The sequence below is a fragment of the Myxine glutinosa genome, chromosome 11 (genome assembly GCF_964187855.1).
Source record: "Myxine glutinosa chromosome 11, kmMyxGlut1.1, whole genome shotgun sequence".
NCBI lineage: Eukaryota > Metazoa > Chordata > Myxini > Myxiniformes > Myxinidae > Myxine > Myxine glutinosa.
The window spans coordinates 61,129,194-61,136,518 of record NC_136271.1 but is presented as its reverse complement, the minus strand read 5'-3'; positions in this window follow the sequence as shown (position 1 = coordinate 61,136,518).

Genomic DNA, 7,325 nt, shown 5'->3' with positions numbered 1-7,325 from the left:
CACACCTTCGCACCATGCACACCACTCCGTACCACTTACTCCAACTCTCTCCACACACCTGTACTTGCACACCTGTGCTCTCACACCTGGTGCCACCTGCACCCTTCTCTCCCCAAGCGCATTCGCGCTGATCCACACACTCACTACTCATACACTGCTCCACACACCTGTCCAGTTGCACACCTGTGCAATCACACCTGTTCAATTCTCACACACACACGGCATCATCTCAGCTAACTACTCCCTTCTGAAACTTGCGCTTCCCAGTCGTCCCTTTTAACTATTGCGCTCCCACGTCATTATAATCCATACTAATCTACCTGCGTCCCCACTACAGGTATCAGTCACTAACTAAACTTAACGTTACCTAATGTCAATCTCTTCTAGATCCCTACAATATAACCTAACCCACCCGGGCTAGTTTTCACTGCCATACACCCCATAAACTATAGCTCCTTTGCCCCACCTGGGAAAGGTGGCGGATTTGCCATCCCACCACATCGGGGGTCTCTCACTACCAATTTTGCACATCAAATTTCAACAAATCAAAAATTTGCCAATCACTGCCCATCATCTGCCAATCACTACTGCCAATCCCTTGCCAATCATCAAATTTTGTTTTTCTCTAATTTTGGGTCCAGAACACTAACCTCATCACCCAGTCGACTCACTAATACCTCTCGGTGCGCCAATCCCTGTCCAAAGCCCGGCTTCGTAAAGCCAAGCAATGGATGCTGGTTGTTCTGTGCCAGTGGCTGGCTGCATCCTGCCTTCGGTGCAGGGCAGGAGGTTTACCCGGCCCGAGATCCCACGCACCTTCTCGGCACGGAGCCATCCAATGTCCCGATCTCGACCTGCCGGAATTCCTCAACAAAAAGTGGTCGCCATGACGACTCTTTCTATCGGGCCGGCCGCTCCGCCTAGTGGAGCACGGACGTTCAAAGCGAGGCCCAGCACGCACCGAGGGCCCGATTCGGCTATAAGTCGTTCTAAACTCTACCCCGTTTAATGTCGATGCTTCACCTGCATGCTTACATCCCGAAGCCCGTTCCTTGCTCACACATCCAGCCGTGCCCATGCTACCTTTCCTTACGCACCCAGGTACACCCATTCCACTCACAGCCTTGGTCACACACCTGACCACCGAACACTTTGGCACACATTCGTTGGTCGCACACCTCACCAATACACCGCTTCGCGCCCCCTCCTCGGTCACCTCCTCTGTGACAATCACAGGTGTGCCCTCATTCGCACACCCAACCACGTGCCTCACCACCAACTCCAGCGTGCATTCCCACTCACGCTCTACCATTCCAGGTGTGCATCCTTCCATCCCAGGTGTACATCCTCGCTCACCTGTCACAACTAACTCACGCTCCATGTCACTCTCACTACTTTCACCTCCATTCCTGACAGCGCACTCACCCTTACTCTTGACAGCGCACTCTTTCCCCATGCACCTGTCCGTTACACACCTTTCTCGCGCACACTCTCCCGTTACACCCTCTGTAACACTCACCACAGGTGTGCATTCTTCCTTGCCTTTGACAGCGCACTCTTTCCCCATGCACCTGTCCGTCACACACCTTTCTCGCGCACACTCTCCCGTTACACCCTCTGTAACACTCACCACAGGTGGACACTCTTCCTTACTTCTGACAGCGCACTCTTTCCTCATGCACCTGTCCGTCACACACCTTTCTCGCGCACACTCTCCCGTCACACCCTCTGTAACACTTACCACACCGCGCTTCCATGTGCTCCCTCGCACACGCGCTACGACCGACTCACTCTCGCCAGCACCCTCACTACTCCTTGGCACGCACTTTTTCCTCACACACCCCAGAGTCGGACTTTCTTGCACACCTCCTTTTTCGCACACCAGACCTGTCGCACACTTCACCAACGGCCTCTCACGAACACCCGGGTCTATCTCGACCCCCAAGCTTATTAAATCCCCTGGCGCATCATACGCACGACCATATTGGTCACCACTTACACCGGGTCCTCTTCCTCTTCGCTTCTCCTCCATCACCTGCGAATCCCTCATCCGGTTAATGAGCACGTCATCACGATCCAAACACAGACTTTGGACCAATTCTTTTATCTCCTCTTTTATTTCTTTCTTATCCCCTCTCCGTCGCTTCTTAATTTCGCTCATCCCTTCTTCCACTTCTTCTAATTTGTGCTTCACCTCTTTTATTCCCCGGTACGTCTCCTCAAGCTCGTCCTCCAAGGCTACCTTGACCGTTTCCATGTGCGTCCTCACCTGCCGGTCCTTCGTCTCCATTACCTCTACCACCTCGTCCAACCTCGTTGTCAGTCCCTCACGTACCATCTGACATTCCCTCTTCGTCGCTATCAAGTCGTCTTTTATGTCGTTTTGTGTCGCTTTCAACCCTCCTAATACCGCAGTGTTCCTTTGAACCTGCTCCGTTAGTCCTTTTTGTCCCTCCGTCAGCTGTTCCACCTCCTGCGTCAGGACCTCTATGCCCCCTTGTAACTTTACAGTCCCCTTTCTCACCTCTTTCTCCATGTGCTCCTTACAGTGCCTCACCTCCTCGCGCACTCCTCCGACCTCCTCACTCACTCCTCTCCTGATCTCCTCTCCCATCACTTGCATCTCCTGCCCAGATGCCACCCTCATCTGCTCCATTTCCTCCCTGTGAGCATCCAGTTTGGTTTCTACCCCCATTCTGACCCCCTCTATCTGCTGCTCCATTTGTTTAACTTCCCTTTCCGCTTGGTCCCTCATGTCCCTCAATTTGCCTTCCATACTGTTTTCTAACCCCTCTAACCCATTTTTCACTCCCTCTATCTGATTCTCCTGGGCAGCCATTCTATTTTCTACCCCCATTAACCCATTTTTCACTTCTTTTATCCCGTTGTCTAACCCCTCAAAATTATTGTCTAACTTCCCAAATTTCTTGTCTAACTCCTCAAAATTATTGTCTAACCCCTCACTGGTACCCCTCGCTTCGTCCCTCATTACCCCCATTTGGTTTCCCATTACCCCCATTTGGCCCTCCAATCGCTCACCCTGAGCATCCATCCGGTTCCCCATTACCCCCAATTGGTTACTCTGCAGTTTGAGGGACGCCTGCATTTGCGCCATAAATTGCTCCATGAGGACCTGCATCTGGGCCATCCCTCCCACTTGTGCAGCGGGTGCGGCCCACGTAGCTATGTGCGAGGCGCCATTTCGCGCGTCTGCTACCCCCGCTGTTTCGCTCTCCTCACGTGTCTCAATTTGGTCCTGGACCGACCCTGCTTCACTCTCCCCTACCGGACCCCAGCCGTCTTGATCCGCCATAGCGCGACTTTCAAAATTCGAGTTTCGTAAAACAAATTCGAAATTTCGCCGTTATACTTTCGTCGAGCGCAGTACCCGCGCTCCGGATCGATTTTGTCGAGCGCCGTACGCGCTCCGGATCGATTTTGTCGAGCGCAGTACGCGCTCCGGATCGATTTTCCCTCCCAAAATTTGGGCCTAACTAATTTAGTCCCGGGTCCGAATCTCACTCCTCGACACCAATTGTTACAGATACGACTTTGATGGTATGGTGGGCCGAGCGGGATGGCCGCCGTATCCGTACAAGTTACCCCGATTGCACCCGGGGTTGACTAATCGCGCTATGCTGGCTCAATAAGAAAGAGAAGACACCCGGCTGGGCTATAATGACACAATACGACACCAGGGTTTCGATTTTCAAGTATATTCGTACGGAAAAAGGTTAGATTACAGGGACGAGAGGGACATCATAGGAAGACAGGCACTTAGACACACTCTTATATTAACCCTAGACAGACCACAGATAAACGGGACAACGCTGACTCACACGGGATTTGATGGCAAGGAAAACGGCAGTCGATGGCTCAGGTGCACCTGGCTCAGGGACAGAATCACGTACGGGGGTGTCCAGCAGATGCGGGGAGGTCGCTCAGCGCTCGTGGGTCGCGACTTTGGTGGAGATGCCGGGGAGGTCGCTCAGCGCTCGGGAGGGTGGCGTCTTGTCCTTCCAAGCTCGGGGCGCATCTCACGTCACGTCCGGCGCGGGGCCGCGTATATCCGGCGGGGAGTGACACGCCCTCGGCTCGTTAGCGCCGCCCCAGATGGCATCGGCTCATGGCTTCTCATTGGGTGCGGGGGTTACCGGCTCCGCCCTTGACGAGGGGCCGACAGGGAGCCCCTTCGTGGTAACCCCGTGGAGCGCGTGGTCAATGGCGGCTAACCGAGCCGGAAGGAGGACGCCCACTCCCCATGCCGTCACCGCGCCGCCCCCCTCTTTTGTTGTTGTTGTTGTAGTTGGCGCTTCTTCATGGGGAAGAGATGCGGAGAGGTATGGGGAGGTCCTAAACTTCCTAACAGGTGCCATATAATCACATTCTGGTGCAACGAAGAGTCATAATTAATGGAAACAAGTCCTTAACTGACATAGATTAAGAATAACTAGCAAGATGTCCTATAATTGTCTACGTGTGGTGCGGGGGACCTGGGCACGACATTTAATGGGGGAATGAAGGGGAAGATCGGCTCTAATGGGTGTTGTTTACAGACAATGGGACTAGGGAATGGGGGACTGGGGAAAGTTGGGGAGTATTGGAAAAAATAGGGGAATATTTACAAGCGGATATGGAGGCCAAATTCCATATTCGCAACAATATATATATATATATATAACTGTGAGAAATAGTAGAAACTCCACAGTACGAGCAGGGCGTCTCATTTGCATTGAATAAATAATCGGGAGATAAAATCAGACGCGGACGTAGCTTCAGGACTTCGATCTTTGATTTGACAAGCTTTCGACCAACAAAGGTCTTCTTCTGCGTCGGCCCCAAGTTCAACGGAATATATATACTATATATATATATATATATATATATATATATATATATATATATATATATATATATATATATATATATATATATATATATATATATATATATATATATATAATAATGCATTTATTTTATACTAGGGCATTGCCCGTACTATATCTATATCTAAAATTATATCCCCCCCCCCTCTATTTACATGAAATGGTTTGGTCCAAAGCGAACGGCTTGCGAGTACGGTGACAATCCCCCCCCCTCTATTTACATGCAATGGTTTGGTCCAAAGCGAACGGCTTCCGGAGTTTGGTAAAGAAATCGCCATCGCGTGCACAAACGCGCAGGAAAGCGAATGAATCGCAAATTCGGTTTTATTAGTTTTAAAACATAGTTTAACGCCAACATAGTTTGCAAACGTGAAATAAATGAATACGCTCTCAAATGTGCCATCCGAGGCAGAGTGTGTCCTCCACGTTCGGCACACGCGATCGTTCGCTGCTCTCTGATTGGTTGAATCGTTTTTTGGACATAGCTCGGTAAGTAATTGTCCGATTAATATGAAACCTTGAAAAGGCACATCCTCGGGTCCCCAGCAATATACCTGGCAAGTTAAAAGTATATCGGACCCGTGGTTGTCGAGAAACAGCGGTCACAGACAAACAGACGTACAAACGTACAGACGTACAGAGATTACTGGAATTATAGATAGATAGCGCTTTTCAGGAAGCCCAAAGACGCTTTGACAGAGTGCAAAACATAATGCATAGCAAAACATAAAAACAATTGCAAAAAAAGAAGAATCAATAGGGAAATATTCAAAGCACAAAGGAGGGAGAAGGAGAGGAGATAGTCAGGGGTTAGATGCTGTGGGTTAAATGTTGAATGCAGTGTTGAACAGGTGGGTTTTGAGTGATGTTTTGAATGTGGTGAGTGAGGAGGAGTCTCTGATGGTGTGAGGTAGTGAGTTCCAGAGGGTGGGAGCAGCGATGGAGAAGGCCCTGTCCCCCCAGGATCTGAATTTGGTCCGGATGGGGAGGGGGGGGGGGGTCAGGAGGTTGGTACCAGCAGAGCTTTGCCTCGGTGTTCATTGGTGTCGGTGTTCTTATATATATATATATTATGAGCTTTTGATGGGTATTACACATGGTGTGAGTCATTTGGCATCCAGAATGTTTCACAGAATGGGCACAATGCCTAAGATAACATATTTTGCAGATCAAATTATCTAAAGCCACCAGGAATATCAGCTTGTTTCTGTAGGTTCTTCACCACAACCCTTGTAATGACTAAAACAAGTTTCATTCACAACAGTCCGCAGGTAGTACTATGGCTGTGTTTACATCTGTAGGTCTTTATACTTCGACCTGAGCATTTCAGTCTCTTTCACTGTGATGATATTTTCTAATAGGAAAGCTGCATTTGAAACAATTCCTCCAACACACAATATTTTGCAGGGTGGCACCCTTATACCTAGTGGAGGCCTTGGCAGAACTGTATGCATTACAACATTGATGAACTGAAAAGGTGGCACCAGCGTCAAACACGAACGGTAGTGAAGAACAAACACGTGACGACATGATTCACAGTGAATCAACCATGAAGTCCAACAAACCTAAAGCAATCTCGAAGAACATACACTATCAGAGGACGAATCAAATAATGACAGATCTTCAGGTGAAGAATACATATATATTTTAAAATTAATTACACATAAAAGTGATGTCTTGCAAGTACTTCCGCCAGCTGGAGAAAGTACTGTGAATTCTAGAAATAATTATTGACAATAAATTAGAGGTTTAAGCCAAAAAACCAAAATAACCCCCCAAAAAAATTCAGCTTCAGCCTTGAATTGGCAGTGAATTATTTGTTCGAATGTAAAGCAATTCCTCCAGCCAGCAGAAGTATTCAGGGGCTTAAGCTCGAGGTCAAACACATTATTGAAAACATCTATATTGCATGACTGGACTTTCGAGATGCTTTGAAAAAATTGCAAGCTGATGTGGGGGGCCACTTTCTATGAGGGCCGCCTGTGGCCACGGGCACACTGGGCACCTAACGGAGGCCCTGAGGTGTGCCAATGCCCTCCGTACCAGGGACCTCACTAATCGCTTTTTCAGTCTATGGTTGATACCCCCGTCAAATATTTCTGTCAAAACCAATATCACGATGACCATTTATCCTCTATCAATCCTCACTTTGTTGTCATCAGTGCTATCTGATTATTGTTGACCAAGTTTGCAGATATTTGAAAGTGCCCACCTTCTTCCATTTGCTTGGACATCATCTTCAATGCCGACCGACCGAACACGTGCCTTGTTAACATTTTATTTTTGTGCATTTACTTCAAATTCCTATATCATGAGTTCCAACAGTTCAATCATTTCCTGTTGTGAATTTGCAAGAAGTACCAGGTCATCTGTAAAACTGATGTTCCATAAATTCCTTCTTGCATTCACAATTCCCTACACTTCTTCTTCCAAGCAATC